The sequence below is a fragment of the Pleurodeles waltl genome, chromosome 7 (genome assembly GCF_031143425.1).
Source record: "Pleurodeles waltl isolate 20211129_DDA chromosome 7, aPleWal1.hap1.20221129, whole genome shotgun sequence".
Classification (NCBI taxonomy): Eukaryota; Metazoa; Chordata; class Amphibia; order Caudata; family Salamandridae; genus Pleurodeles; species Pleurodeles waltl.
The window spans coordinates 429424557-429440860 of record NC_090446.1 but is presented as its reverse complement, the minus strand read 5'-3'; the positions used below and the strand labels follow the sequence as shown (position 1 = coordinate 429440860).

General features: G+C 49.1%; 1 long non-coding RNA gene across 2 annotated transcripts in view; it reads left to right on the top strand.

Annotated features, from left to right (window-relative positions):
- The window catches only part of LOC138304144 (uncharacterized), a 93795-nt gene that overhangs the window by 53079 nt on the left and 24412 nt on the right, over positions 1 to 16304 (top strand). The window contains exon 3 of one of the 2 annotated variants that reach the window (XR_011205506.1): positions 13984 to 14066. The exons of the other annotated variant lie outside the window; for it this stretch is intronic. This is a non-coding gene — a long non-coding RNA (uncharacterized lncRNA). Of the gene's footprint in view, positions 1 to 13983; positions 14067 to 16304 lie in introns of those variants that run through there. 2 annotated transcript variants of the gene reach the window in all.

Sequence of the window (16304 nt, the reverse complement as noted above, 5' to 3'; positions counted from 1 at the left end):
CCTCCTGTAATGCTGGTTAGCATGGAGCCACTTGATGCTTTACCGCATCAAAATTCACCAATATACTAATGAGGCATAACTCTGTTTGAAAAACTCCTCTGTTTCAGACTTCCAGTACATCAAATGCTCCTTGCACATTATCCACACCTGGTTGTCCATCACCAACTTGAAGCTCAACCTACCAAAACAGAATTCCTACTATTTGGCAAGAACAACAAAAAAAATAGTGTACAAACCTGGATCAGTGACATGAACCTTAATGGTTTTGAGCCCCAACTCTCACCTAAGGCCAGACCTCTTGTACTTACCCTGCACACAGACATCTTCCTTAAGGAAGCTGTCTTCAAAAGAAAGTCAATTAATTTCTTTCAGAAAACATCAAAACTGCTGTTCAATCCGTCTTGATCTGGATGTTGGAAATGCCACACTAGCACCTGCTTGGGGCATTTTACACTACGCAGCACGTTATCCTGGGCCTGAAGTAAAATGATCACACCACCCCCATCCTAATGGAAATCCATAAGCTCCCCTCTCCAGCCAGAGCCATCTTCAAAAACAGCAGTATAATTTACAAATCATTCACATCCAGCACCCCTGCTTATCTTTTAGATAGGCGTACCATCGCTGGTGGTTCTCGGCATAGCCACATCCAGAACACCATCAGACTAAGAAGTGTAATGTAAAAAGAAAACACAACGCAGGCCCTTTCCGTCTATGCACCCAGGATCTTGAGCAACATCCCTGTGCTGCTCCAATTTCGGAAAGAGTTGATGCCTCGCCTCTTTAAAGAACACTAGATCACAGTGCATTACTCATCCATTTCTCAGCTTCCTCCCATTACTCACCAAATTTAAGCTTGCCTTCCACCAAGTTAAGCACTCCACTGCCTTTAGGCTAGATTTATACTGTAGAAATACCATATATATATATATATATATATATATATATATATATTCATAATACATACATACATTAATTACATTTCAAATAGAACAACTTGTGATTGCAATTTACTCCTAGCACCCTTTACCACTTTAAATGATCCTTCCCACCCACAGCGCAAGACACAGTGCTTCAACTATAAAATTATGAGCATATTAAGGGGATTCTGGATGAGTCAGAATATACTGAAGCTTAACATTTCCAAACCAAAGTACTAGTTTTTGTCCTGTCACTTAAAAATCAGTGTTTGACCTTTTGCTCCTTGTTCTGAGGAATCCTCCACGCCTAGTCTGCAAACCTTGAGGTATTATAAGCTCAACTGAGCCTACAAGTCCTGTTCAGTGCAGTAACTAAGAGTGACTTTTACCAGCTTCATCTTCTTTGACTTCTTTATTTTAACTTGCCCATTTCACACTAGGGCCCTCATTATGACATTGGCGGTCTTTTTCGAAGACTGCTGTGGTGACGGCTGCCTACAGAGGCGGTAATCTGCCTGCCAGACAATGACACCCAAACACAAAACCGACAGAAACCAGCCACAACAGCAAATCCCCCAGACCCATCGGAGGTGAAAAACTGTCAGGCACACCACACACCCCGCTACTTCAGCAACACACCGCCCTCCAAATAATGGACTACGAATCACCACAGTGGACACTTAACGGCTGTCACCCATTGGCGGTGCACACCGCCGCAGTAGAATTGGGCACCCAACACCAACAGAAGCCAACATTGGCCAGATGGAAAAACCCACATGTGACACATCTACACACACCCTACACACCCACCAACAGCACTATCGAACACACCCCCACACAACCAACAAACCTTTGCAAACACGAAAAAAAACAAACCACACCTTGACAGCAGTAAATGAAATAAGAACTGCACACACAAACCACTGCAACCTATTCATCTCTCACGCATCCCAGACCACACACCATACCCCAACACCCGTCAAACTGCACAACACACACACTACACCCACCACACAATAGGCATGTACCCACAGAAAAATCCCAGTTTTACTGATGAGGAGTTGCGGGTGATAGTGGAGGAAATCATCAGGGTAGAGCCACAGCTGTTTGGTGCACTGGTCCAGCAGACATCCATTGCCAGGAAGAAGGAGCTATAGTGGAGGATTGTGGACAGGGTGAACTCTGTGGGAACATATCCATGCACAAGGGACGACATTCTCAAAAGGTGGAACAACCTGCGGGGGAAGGTGCATGCAGTGGCATCCAGGCACCAAGTTGCCATCATGAGGACTGGCAGTGGTCTCCCCACAGTTGACAGCATTGGAGGAGCAAGTCTTGGCAATCCTGCATTCTGAAGGCTTCACTGGAGGACTAGACACTGGTAAGTCACCATTACTACCCTACCTCCATCGATACCTGCATGGCATGTCATCCCCTCACCCTGACTCCCTACACCCCACTCCATCCCATACAGTGCCCCACCCCAATAACCACCCTCAACTGTGTACCCATGCATGCTTTACCTACTGCAAGCACACCCCTCCCAGCTCAGCATGCACACACAACAGCAATGCATGGGCAGCATGTAGCACTACCAATCCCACAATCCATCACTATACACTAACCAAAGGTGAGAGGACAACACCAAACCCATAGGGGAAGCTAGAAATGTGGAATATGTGACAGACAATGACTGTAACAAATCACTTACATGTCCACAGGTGCCCCAGCCAATGTCAGTGGTGAGCATGTGCCATGGCAACCGAGTCCTCCACCAGAAGATGGCCTCAGTAATGACAGCAATTCAGGATGTCCTGATCTGGATGAACTCCCTGGCTCACCTGGGACCACTGGTCAGTCGGCTCCCACACCCAGTCCACCACAGGGCCCCCCCACCGACTCCAACACCACAGCAGCCAGCCAACGTCCACAAACCTCTGTTCCCAGGACACGTCAATCAATAGTGTGCCCACCTGTACAGGGACCCGACTCGACACCACAAAGGCAAGACAATGGAGGTCCAGGTGTAAGTGGGAGTGGGCACACCGTTCAGGAGACACAGGCACAGAGGGCCAGTGGGAGGTCAGCTGTGCACTAGTGGGAGGCCAGACCCAGGGAACCGACTGCCCAGGAGGAACTCACACATGTCCTTGGGGCATACCAACAATCCCAGGACAGGATGGGCCAGGTGATTACCATCTTGCAGGAGAACCACCAGCTGAAGGGGGCACATAACCAGGAGGTCATGCAGCAGCTGTAGGGCCTAAATACCAACGTGGCCTCAATTGCAAGGGTGCTGGGTGACATGGCCAACACGATGTTGGAGAACAGAGATCCAGCAGGTCACTTCCACTAGCCAGTCCACTCATCAGCCAAAAACATGTGCTGGAACTAGTGGACAGGAGACCCTGCTACACCACTCACAGGCCACCAGCACCCCTCACCCTGCAGAAGGGGAACCACCCTGCAAACGTTCCCTGCGACACAGACAGACACCAGAGGCTGTTGCCAAGACCAAAACCAACACCAGGAAATCAGCCCCTCCAGAATGTCCCCCTTGTGTGCCACTGAGTCACTTTGTTCACTATAGACTGCCAGAGCCCCATTTCCTATGGCCCCATGGATAATGGACCTGTGCTACAAACCAACTGGACCACTACACTGACGTTTTCATCCACCATCACCACACTCTATTGCACCATCCCATCCTTTTTGTCACTTGAATAAACACCCTTGAACACAACTTGAGTAACTGTGATTTATCATATGACAATTTGCAATGTGTTGAACTGCATTATCCTGTGCAAATGTCCTGTAATATGTGAATCTATCCAACAAATGTGTTTAAGCAGTCTGTAGTCATCACATCAGTACACAGTTGTGACCACACCAACATCTGCAAAAAGGGAAAGCATAAGTGACAGTCAATTGAAAAGTAAAGGTAGTGCTTGGCACAACACAGCAGGCACACCGCAATTAACTGTAATCGAAATATGAACAGGAGTACAGTCTTACCTGAGTGTCATTGGAAGTACTTCTGTATCATATGTGTCCTGTTGTCCACATCCTCCTCCTCACTGTCTACAGTGTCCTCTGCTGCCACAGGTGCAGTGTCTTCCCCCTCCTCCTGCCGGTAGGGCACATGGCATCTGAGGGCCAAATTGAGCATCATGCAGCAAGCCACCACTATCTGGCAGATCTTCTTAGGGGCGTATTATGGGGATCCACCTGTTAAATGGAGGCACCGGAACCTGGCCTTCAGTAGACCAAATGTGTGTTCAACAATCCTCCTGGTATGGACATGTGCTTCATTGTACCGATTTTCTGCCCCTGTCCTCGGATTCCTCACTGGGGTCAACAGCCAGGACAGGTTTGGGTAGCCGGAAGCACCTGGAAGTAGTGAGGGACACACATTACTCATCTATAATTGCATGGAGTGCAACTTCAGTTGGCATACACTGTCATACATTGGTTGAAGACTCAAGCTCACCTATGAGCCGCACTTTGTGCCTCTGTAGTCGTGCCATCACCTGTGGGACGCTGCTTTCCTCAACACATAGGCAGCATGCACAGATCCAGGAAACCTGGCAGTGAAGTGGGAGATGTATTGATGAGCAAGACACACCATCTGGACATTAAGAGAGTGGTAACTCTTCCTATTCCTGTAGACCTGCTCATTTGCCCTGGGAGGGACCAAGGCAATATTGGTGCTGCCAATGGCCCCACTCACGTGTGGTATGTGTCCCATGGCATTGAATCCAACCTTCACAGTGGGCAAATCTTCACTCTGGGGGAATGAGATGTAGCTGCTCATGTGTTTGAGCAAGGCAGCCAAAACCCTTCCAAGCACAATCAAAAACATTGGCTGTGACATTCCTGCAGCCAAGCCCTCTGTCACCTGGAAACAATCACCTGTCAGGAAGTGGAGTACCTGTACTGCAGGGGGTATTGCTGTAGTGCTACGGATAGCAGGAAGCAGGGCTGGCTCCAATTGTTGACACAGCTCAGTAATTGTGGCCCTATCCAGACGATAGGTGATTATGATGTGCCGTTCCTCCAGTGTAGCCAAGTCCACTAGGGGTCTGTACACAGGTGCTTGCCTCCTCCTCTGCAGTTGTAGGTAACTAAGTAAACCTAAAATGACGTGTGTGACTGTAAAGTATGTACACACAGTATCACAGTACACAGAGCAGGTATGTATGTAGCAGACTGGAATTGTCTTGGTGTGTACCATCAATACCAATGACACACATTAAATTGTCTGCCATGAGTACTAGCATTAGGAATTGACAACCCCCTGTCCTGAATGCAGGGACAGGTGGAAGTGACCTGACTCCGCCTGCATTTGGCATCATGGCGGTAGGCGGTCTGCACCGCTGTGCAACTCCTCATTGGCTAACATGGAGCTCTATGGAACACAGGGACCAATGATGATCAACGCCAGTGGTGACGGTGTTCACCGCCGCGGATGTGGCCACCATTTTCTCTGTGCCACTTCACTTGATTCCTGACTCTACTGTTCAACACCTCCATTGCTTGTGCTGCTGTGTCCTGTGTCTGGAACCCGCGATGGACCATGCAACAGGGGAAAGGGCCCCAGCCTTCACATCGGAGGAGTTGGAGAAGCTTGTAGGTGGGGTCCTACCCCTGTATGGGCAGTTGTATGGGCTTCCAGACCAACAGGTGAGTACATCAAGGGTACGTTGGATGCAACATGGCTGCATGAATGTGTGTGTGTGCTGGCAGTTTGTCATTTGGGGGGGTTGGCTGCATGCAGTGTGTAAGCAGAGGTAAAGGGCATGTGTGTGCTTAATGTGGGATCTATGCAGTATGTAAGCCATATCTGTAACAGAATGGAGTGTTGACTTCATGGTGTCCATTCGTCTGTGTTCCCTATGCAGGGCAGCGCCCTTCAGAAGAAAGGGTTGTGGCGTGCCATTGCCAAGTACGTGTGGACCCTGGGGGTCCATAGCCAGCAGAGTACCCACTGCAGGAAACAGTGGGAGGACCTCAGACACTGGGCCCAGAAGACCGCGCTGGCCCAGCTGTGGACGGTCTCCCAGTTAGGAAGCAGTGCCCATCGGACCCTGACACTCCTAATGGCCCGCATACTGGTGGTTGTCAACCTGAGTTGGATGGACGCTTGAGGGCAGCACAGCAGCCACAAGGGGTTGAGTACAGACTGTGTGGTATTTATATTTTGTGGCTTGCCATGGGGTTTGGGTGCAAGTTCTAGTCAGTGGATGCCCCAATATGCTGGTTCAGGTGGAGTCCTGTTTAGCAATGTAGGGTGGTATTTATATTTGGTATTGGTAAGTAACTGGCATTCCATGGCAGCCATGGCTTAGTGAGTCCCAGCAGTTGTGCAGATGGTAATGGTTGGGTTCTTTTCTGCTGTTGTTCCCAGGTAATGGTTTGTCATTGTGGTTGTTACTGCACAGTGTTAGTCCCAGTGAGTGACTGTGATGTGTATGCCATATGTGCTGTTGCTACTGTGATTGACACTGTGCTCCCCTTGTTTCTCCCCCACCATCTCTCCTTTTCTCATCCTGTCCTTGTGTGCATTAGCATCATCTAGCGAAGGAGCAGGGGCACCGGCAAGTGGGGGAGCTGCAGGCCACAGGACCCAGGAGGCAGAGTCCACCGACGCCAAGGGGACAAGTGGGTTGGAGGGCGAGGGGAGCACCGCGGGGGAGACTGGAGCTACGACATCTGACTCAGATTCCTCCTCCGATGGAAGTTCCCTGGGGGTGGCGGACCCCTCTGGGACTTCCTCAGCTACAACATCTTCCACCACCCCGTACCAGCACCACCCTCCCAGTAGACCCACTCACCCAGGAGGGTGGGCATCTCCTTCGTCCCAGGCACCTCAGGTCCTGCCCCAGTCAGCCCTGCTGCCCTCACTGAGGAGGCTATTGACCTCCTGAGATTTATCTCTATAGGGCAGTCAATCATAGCGAAAGCTATCCAGGGGCTGGCATCCCAGATTCTGTAATACAGTGCCTACCTGGAGAGCATTCACAGTGGCTTGGCTGCACTACAGAGATCGTTTCAGGCTTAGGCCTCCTCTTTGATGGCAGCTCTTGTCCCTTAATCTTCTGTCCCCCCTCCAACTACCTGTTCCCAGTCCCAAAGCCCTCTTCCCCCAACCTATCCCATGCACACAATCAGACAAGCAGCACCTAAGACAACAGACAGGACTCGCACACACAAGCAAAGGCTCCACACACGCAGCCAGCACACAGAAGCACATACAACAGCCACTTCCTCCACTGTCTCCCCCTCCCTCACAGTCACATAAACACACATACTTGCATGCACTGCATCATCAGTCCCAGATCCTGCCACCTGTACAGCCTCGCCCACAGTGACCACAACAGCAGACATGCAGACTAGCACCCCATGCGCAGTCACCACCTCCACCATCACAACCTCATGCAGCACACCCACCTCACTTGCAAACACCACCACAACAACATACATACGCACGTCATGTTTTCCCTCTCCCTCCATGTCTGCCCACCCCCTCCAAAAAACACTTAAATGCTCCCACTCACACTCAACAGCCATCGATCTTACACACGCACACTGTCAATACACCTGCAACCAAGTCCAGCACACCTACTCCTCCTACAACCACTCCCTCTACCTCCACTCCCAAACCTCCTCCCACAGCCCGCCCCATTGGACCTAAGAAACCTTTCCTTTCCCGTCTTGACCTCTCCCCCCCCCATTCTGCCCGTAAGAGGATGATCCCTCTCCCCCAGCCCTGTACCTCCAGCTCCCAGTCCACTCCTGTTCCTCCCCCTGCAGCTACACCTGCCACTAATGGGCACAAGAGTGGAACTCCGGCCCCCCGCCCCAAGCAACCACCTCCGCCCCTTAGACAACGGAGCAAGGACCCACCCCCTCCCAAACCCAACTCCAAGGACCCCCCCTACCAAGAAGAAACACCCCCCAACCCATCCCCCTGTCCCCTGAGGTGCCTGCCTACCATCACCACGATGCCCCTTCCCAGTGGCGTGACTTGGACTGCCAGGAGTTAAGTTGGGCCTTGGACATTGCCCTGTGGCTTTTGCTTAACTCTGGAATGGCCATTTTAAAATAAGGACAAGGGCCAGCACGTTATAATTTGAGAATAATTTGTGAACAGAATGAATCTCTCTCACAGTCCCCTTTTGCATGCTAGAGATAAAGGAGAGGAAGACCGAGTAGTCCCATAGGCTGCCTTTATGTGGCTAAAAAAGAGACTGTTCCTTTAAAAACTCAGAGACCAACAGTATCCCATCATGCATAGTTGATGGCAGTTGCTTAAGTTTTCTTCCCCGGCGCCTGCTGACATGGAGCATTGAATTTCAGTGACAACTCTTTTACTCAAGGTTTTTGGTCTTCCCTCACCCTATTCTGCCATTTCCTGTCAGAAATCTGCAGTTTTTATTATCAAAAATGCCATCTCTTTTTGATAATTGTCCAGACTGTGGGAGGAAAGAGGCCAAGACTGACCCTCACAGACTTTCTATTCTCTGTCTTCCAGATACTCACATACCGTACACCTGCAAGATTTGTAAGACCTTTTCCAGGTGCACCCTACGTGATAGAGAGAAGATTCACCTTCAAGGTATGGAAGAGAGGTGAAAGCGAAAGACCCAATCTACGGGTGGTACCTCAGGGCAAGGAGAGGCACAGTCCTCTACCAGCGCTCTGTCATTGTCCTCTGGAGGGTGCTCCAGTCAAAAAAGGCCTGAAAAACGCTTTCACTGTCTAAATCAAGGTCGACATCACCAAGACATACTCGGACAGCGAGATGTTGATGTCGTACAACGTAAAGAAGTAGGTCAACATCGAATGGGAGAGGAAGATCAAAGTCCATCATGATTTCAGGTCCTCACTTCAAGAAGTGTACAGAAAGCGAGGCGGATCTATAGCTCTCCCGACTTTGATTATTCCTGCATCTGTTCTCCATCAAGGGAGGCGCAAGGGGAGCCTGCACTAATATCTACTACACCTCCTCCTCCACAGCCAACATCTCCCTGTAGGAAGTTGGCTCTGTATATACTATCTCAAAGTGAGGGATAGTGTGCACAGAGTCCAAGGGTTCCACTTAGAGGTTGATAGAGGCAAAATCAGATAATACTGATGCTCTATTTTGTGGTAGTGTGGTCGAGCAGTAGGCTTATCAGAGGTTAGTGTTAAGCATTTGTTGTACGCACACAGGCAATAAATGAGGAACACACACTCAAAGACTTAACTCCAGGCCAATAGGTTTTTATATAGAAAAATATATTTCTTAATTTATTTCATAACCACAAGATTCACGATTTGATATAAGTACATAAAATGCAAGGTACGTCACACAGGTAAGTGTAGAACTTTGATTTAAAACAATAGTACACACAGTTTTGGTTAAAATGGCAATAAGTGGACACAGTGCAAAAATCAACAGTTCCAGGGGGAGGTAAGTTTAGTTAGTTTTCTCAGGTAAGTAAAGCACTTACACAGTCAGTCTCCTGGGCATAGGCAGCCTACGGTTGGGGGTTCAAGGTAACCCCCAAAGCCACTGCACCAGCAACACAGGGCAGGTCAGGTGTAGAGGTCAAAGGAGGGCCAAAAAAACACAGAGGTGCCTATGAAGAACAGGTGTGCTCCAGTTCCAGTCTACTAGCAGGTAAGTGTAAGAAAGTACCATCTTGCCTGGCATGTTACCCCCATTTTTACTTGTGTGTCAGTTTGTTTTTGCCTGTCTCATTGGGATCCTGCTAGCCAGGACCCCAGTGCTCATAGTTGTGGCCTGAATGTGTGTTCCCTGTGTAGTGCCAACCTATGTCACTGTGGCTCTGCTAATCAGAACCTCAGTGCTTATGCTCTCTCTGCCTTTAAAAGTGTCACTGCAGGCTAGAGACCATTTTTACCAATTCTAATTGGCACACTGGAACACCCTTATAATGCCCTAGTATATGGTACCTAGGTACCCAGGATATTGGGGTTCCAGGAGCTCCCTATGGGCTGCAGCATTTCTTTTGCCACCCATAGGGAGCTCAGACAATTCTTACACAGGACTGCCACTGCAGCCTGAGTGAAATAACGTCCACGTTATTTTAAAGCCATTTTACACTGCACTTAAGTAAGTTATAAGTCACCCATATGTCTAACCCTCACTTGGTGAAGGTTAGGTGCAAAGTTACTAAGTGTGAGGGCACCATGGCACTAGCCAAGGTGCCCCCACATAGTTCAGGGCAATTTCCCCGGACTTTGTGAGTACGAGGACACCATTACACGCATGCAATACATATAGGTCAATACCTATATGTAGCTTTACAATGGTAACTCCGAATAGGGCCATGTAACATGTCTAAGATCAGGGAATTGTCCTCCCGTTCCAAATCTGGTATTGGGGTGCCAATCCCATGCATCCCCGGGGCTCTAGTACTGAAGAGTAGCCTCCCCCAGCCTCTGGAAATGCTTTGAAGGGCACAGATGGTGCCCTCTTTGCATAAGCCAGTCTACACTGGTTCAGGGATCCCCCAGCCCCAGCTCTGGTGCGAAACTGGGCAAAGAAAAGGGGCGTGACCACTCCCCTGTCCATCACCACCCCAGGGGTGGTGCCCAGAGCTCCTCCAGTGTGTCCCAGACCTCTGCCATCCTGAATCCAGAGGTGTGAGGGCACAATGGAGGCCTCTGAGTGGCCAGTGCCAGCAGGTGACGTCAGAGACCCCTCCTGACAGGTGCTTACCTGACTAGGTGGCCAGTCCTCCTCTGAGGGCTATTTAGCGTCTCTCCTGTGGACTTTTCCTCAGATAACGACATGCAAGAATTCACCAGAGTTCCTCTGCATCTCCCTCTTCCACTTCTGCCAAGGATTGACCACTGACTGCTCCAGGACGCCTGCAAAACTCTAACAAAGTAGCAAGAACACTACCAGCGACATTGTAGCGCCTAATCCTGCCGGCTTTCTCGGCTGTTTCCTGGTGGTGCATGCTCTGGGGGCTGTCTGCCTTCACCCTGCACTGGAAGCCAAGAAGAAATCTCCAGTGGGTTGACGGAATCTTCCCCCTGCTAACGCAGGCACCAAACTTCTGCTTCACCAGTCCTCTGGGTCCCCTCTCATCGTGACAAGCGTGGTCCCTGGAACACAGGAGCTGGATCCAAGTAACCCCGACAGTCCAGTGGTCCATCTGTCCAAATTTGGTGGAGGTAAGTCCTTTCCTCCCCACGCCAGACAGCAATCCTGTGTACTGCGTGAACTGCAGCTGCTAGGGCTTCTGTGCACTTTTGCAAGGAATCCTTTGTGCACAGCACAGCCCAGGTCCCCAGCACTCCGTCCTGCATTGCTCAGCTCGCTGAGTTGACCACCGGCTTCGTGGGACCCTCCTTTGTAGTGTTAAGACGACCGCCATGCTCAGTTTTCCTGAAACCTTGTTCAAGTACTTCTGCGGGTGCTGCCTTCATGTGCGAGGGCTCTCTGTGTTGCTGAGGGCCCCATCTGTTCCCTCTTCCAAGTAGTGACCTCCTGGTCCTTCCTGGGCCTGGGCCAGGGCAGCACCCTTTTTCTTCAACTGCGACCTTTGCAGCTAGCAAGGCTTGTTTGCAGTTGTTTTCTGCATAGAAACAACTCTGCATCCTCCAGCATTCTGTGGGACATCTTCTGTGGAAAGGAGAAGTTCCTGGCATCATTGTTGCAGAATCTTCAGCTTCTTCCACCCGGAGGCAGCCATTTTGCACCTTCATATGGGATTTAGTGGGCTCCTGCCCCTCCCCCCCCCCGGGCACTTTCGTGACACTTTGACTTGGTTCCCTTCCTTTACAGGTCCTCAGGTCCAGGAATTCGTCTTCAGTGCTTTGCAGTCTGTTGTGGTCTTTGCAGAATCTCCTATCACGACTTTAGTGTGTTTCTGGGGAAGTAGGGTCACTTTACTCATACTTTTCAGGGTCTTGGGGTGGGTTATCTTAGACACCCTTAGTGTTTTCTTACCCTCCCAGCGACCCTCTACACACTACATTAGGCCAGAGGTCCCTAAGTGCTTCGCTTTCCACTTTATTAGTATATGGTTTGTGTTGCCCCTAGGCCTACTGCATCCTACTGCATCCTACTGCATTCTACAGTGTTTGCACTACTTTTCTAACTGTTTACTTACCTGATTTTGGTTTGTGTGTATATTTTGTGTATTTTACTTACCTCCTAAGGGAGTATATCCTCTGAGATATTTTTGTCACATTGTCTCTAAAATAAAGTACCTTTATTTTTAGTAACTCTGAGTATTGTGATTCTTATGATATAGTACCCATATGATACAAGTGGTATAGTAGGAGCTTTGCATGTCTCCTAGTTCAGCCTAAGCTGCTCTGCTATAGCTACCTCTATCAGCATAAGCTGCTAGAACACTACTAATCTACTAATAAGGGAAAACTGGACCTGGCAGAAGATGTAAGTACCATCAGGTACCCACTATAAGCCAGGCTAGCCTCCTACAGTAAGTACCTGCGTCCTCGGGGAGCAGACCAGGGGGTTTTGTGGAGCATTGGGGGGACACACACAAGCACACAAAACACATCCTCAGTGGCACAGGGGCGGCCGGGTGCAGTGTGTAAAGTAGGCGTCAGGTTTGCTATTGAAAGCAATAGAGGGAACAGGGGGCACTCTGGCGATGCAGGCGGGGTACAGGGGGACTTATCGGGCCAGCCACTGACTGGGCTAGGATGAAGGCCGCCTGCTGGTCACTCCTGCACTGGTAGGTGGTTCCTCTCGGTCCTGCGGGCTGCGGGTGCAGTGCTTGGTCGAGGCATCGGGTTCCTTTGTTACTAGGCAGTCGCGGTCAGGGGGAGCCTCTGGATCCTCTATGCAGGCGTCGCCGTGGGGGTGCAGGGAGGTCTACTCAGGGTGTCCACGTCATTGGAGTTGCCTGGGAGTCCTCCCGAGGGCCGCCCCCCCCCACACCCCAGGGCTGGAAGGGGAAACCCTTCCACCCCCACTCCACCCATGACTTCAGCACACCATTTGCTTCCAGCGCGACTTCCAGCAAGGAGGTAGGCTTTTACCTCCGGGGGGGGGGAGGAATGCCTGTAAAAGAGGCATTGAGGGAAAGAAAAGGGTTTTCCTTTCCCTCGATGTCTCTTTGAGCATTCCTGCTGCCCGATCGCGATGCGTTCGGGCAGCAGGAATGCCCACTAAACACCAGGGAATTAGTGTGTGTTTAGTTGTTTTGGAGAGCGAAGCCTTGGGCAAGGGTCGCTGTCCTTTGGAGGGGCAATACCTTTTTTTTTTTTTTTACCATTTCTGCCCCCCTAGGGGGCAGATTGTCCTTATTTTTAGGCCGATCTGCCTCCGGGGGGGCAGAAGGCCACTAGACACCAGAGATTGTTTTTTATTTGTTTTTTTTGTGTTGGGGGGCAAGGGTCGCCCCCCATGGGCCCAAATGCACTATTGGGCATTTCTGCCCCCCTTGGGGACAGATAGGCCTATTTTATTTAGGCCTCTCTGCCCCCAAGGGGGCAGAATCCCCATAGCACCAGGGATCATTTATGTGTGCTTTGTGTGGGGGTGGTGGCCCCTTGGGCAAGGGTCACCCCCCCAAAGGGGGCAATGTAATGTAGGCCATTTCTGCCCCCCTTGGGGGAAGATTGGCCTAGTTTTTGTAGCCATGAAAATGCCAGGGATTTTTTTTTTGTGTTGGGGGTGCGCCCCCCTTGGGCAAGTGTCTCCCCCAAGGGGCAAAAAGCACTTTTGGGCAGTTATGCCCCCCTTGGGGACAGATTGGCCTTTTTTCTTTTTTCAGGCCTATCTGCTTTCAAGGGGGGCAGAATCCACTTTGCACCAGGGATCATGTGTGTGTTTTGTGTGGGGGGGTGGCCCATTGGGCAAGGGTCGCCCTCCAAAGGGGGCAATATATTCTATGGCATTTCTGTCCCCCTTTGGGGCAGATTGGCCTATATTTTTTAGGCCCATCTGCCCCCAATCAGAGAACACTAGACACAAGGGAACATTTAAAAATGGTTGGTGGCGGGGTGTTTGTCAACTGGTGAAGTATTTGCATTTATGATAACAGTTTATTTCTTCTTTTTGTTCTAGTTCAGAGCTTTTGCTTCCTTTGCTGTGGCTTGTTGCAGTTGTGGCAGTGGTTGTCCTGCAGTAGGCGTAGTTGCATGTTTTAGGTAAGTAAATAAATTTACTCCAAAGGAGTATTGTGGCCATGCATGAATGACATGTTTGTAGGTGGTGTACTGAATGCAGGATTGTGTGTGAAATTGTCTTTAGATTTATGCACAATGATTATTGTGTTGTTTTATGTCTAATTTGCTTTTTTTCTCTTTTCAGTGGGATATCATTGGTGATTGCTGTGGCTGTGCAGAGTAGTTGCTGGTGAGTCAAGCTTTTTCAGGCAAGTGAGCGGTATAGTTTGTGAGTTTATAACTCTTAGTGATAAAGCTACACTTTGTTACTTATCTCACACAGTGCTGGTTGTGGTGGTGCATTTGACCAGTTAATTTTTGTAGGAAGGATCACGGCTAGCCGTAGGATGACAGGTTGTTGGTGTGCTTTTTGAGTCATCTTCTGACCCGGATTATGAGACTGGCTCTGCATCTGAGGCAGAGGAGGAAGTGCAAGATTCTGGGAGTGAATTTTCTGTCAGAGAGGAATCACCTGATGATGAAGCCACTCTCAGTGCTGATGAAGGGCCTGTTTTAGAGGAGGACACTGATGTGCCGATGGTGCAGGAGCCAGCGGCTGAGAGGCTTCCCATTGGGTAGCACCAAACAAGGAGCAGCCACATTTGCCTGCGTTTACTGGTTTCCCAGGGTGTCGAGTTAATACGGAAAACCTTTTGCCCGTCAACTCTTTTGAGTTGGTATGGACAATATATTTTTGGAAGAGATTGTTGAGCAGACTAATTTGTATAAAGAGCAGTTTTTGAGGGCCAACGCTGCCAGACTTAGGCCACACTCTAGAGCTAGCTGGTGGATTCCCACAAATCTGGAAGAGTTGAAAAAGTTCTTGGATTTAACTTTTTTGTTGGGGCTGATAAGGAAGCCATCACTGTCTTCATATTGGTCTACTAGTCCCTTGATGGCAACTGCTAAATTTTCTGCCATCATGAGTCATAACCGGTATGAGCTTCTTCTTCGGATGTTGCATTTTATAGATAATGCTTTAGTCTTGCCACAAGATCACCCTGATTCTGACCGTCTTTTTAAGATAAGACCTGTCCTTGATCATTTGGTAGATTGTTTTTCAGAGATCTATGCTCCAGGCAAAGAAATATCTGTAGATGAGTCTTTGGTCCTGTTCAAGGGTCGTTTGGTTTTTAGGCAGTATATTCCTAGCAAGAGGGCACACGGTATGGAATTAAGATGTATATACTGTCTGAAAGTAGTACAGGATATGTTTATAATTTCCGGGTCTACACTGGTAAGGATTCCAATATTGACCCCCCTGGTTGTCCACCCACTTTTGGAGTTAGTGAGAAAATTGTGTGGGAACTTGGTAGACAACCGTTTAACAAAGGTTACCATTTATATGTAGATAACTTCTACACTGGAGTTCAGTTGTTCAAGGAATTGTTCAGAGTGGACACTGTTGCTTGTGGCACAATCCGCTCTAATCGGAAAGGCTATCCAACAGAGCTTGTCCTTGCAAAGGATTCTGGGTAACAGAACCTTGTCAGAGCCCCACAAGTCACCCCATCTCGGATTCCCCTAGGTGTCTAGTTTTCAAAAATGCGTAGGTTTGCTAGGTTTCCCCAGGTGCCGGCTGAGCTAGAGGCCAAAATCCACAGCTAGGCACTTTGCAAAAAACAGCTCTGTTTTGTTTGTGAAAATGTGATGTGTCCACGTTGTGTTTTGGGGCATTTCCTTTCGCGGGCGCTGGGCCTACCCACACAAGTGAGGTACCATTTTTATTGAGAGACCTGTGTGAACACGGAATAGCAAAACAAGTGTTATTGCCCCTTGTCTTTCTCTACATTTTTTCCTTCCAAATGTAAGTCAGTGTGTAAACAATACATCTATGTGGGAAATGCCCTGTAATTCACATGGTAGTATGGGCACCCTAGAATTCAGAGATGTGCAAATAACCACTGCTTATCAACACCTTATCTTGTGCCTATTTTGGAAATACAAAGGTTTTCTTGATACCTATTTTTCACTTTTTATATTTCAGCAAATGAATTGCTGTATACCTGTTATAGAATGAAAACCCATTGCAAGGTGCAGCTCATTTATTGGCTCTGGGTATCTAGGGTTCTTGATGAACCTACAAGCCGTATATATCCCCGCAACCAGAAGAGTCCAGCAGACATAACGGTATATTGCTCTAAAAAATCTGACATTGCTGGAAAAAGTTAGAGTAAAACGTGGAGAACAATGGCTGTTTTTTTCTTCTATGTCCCAGTA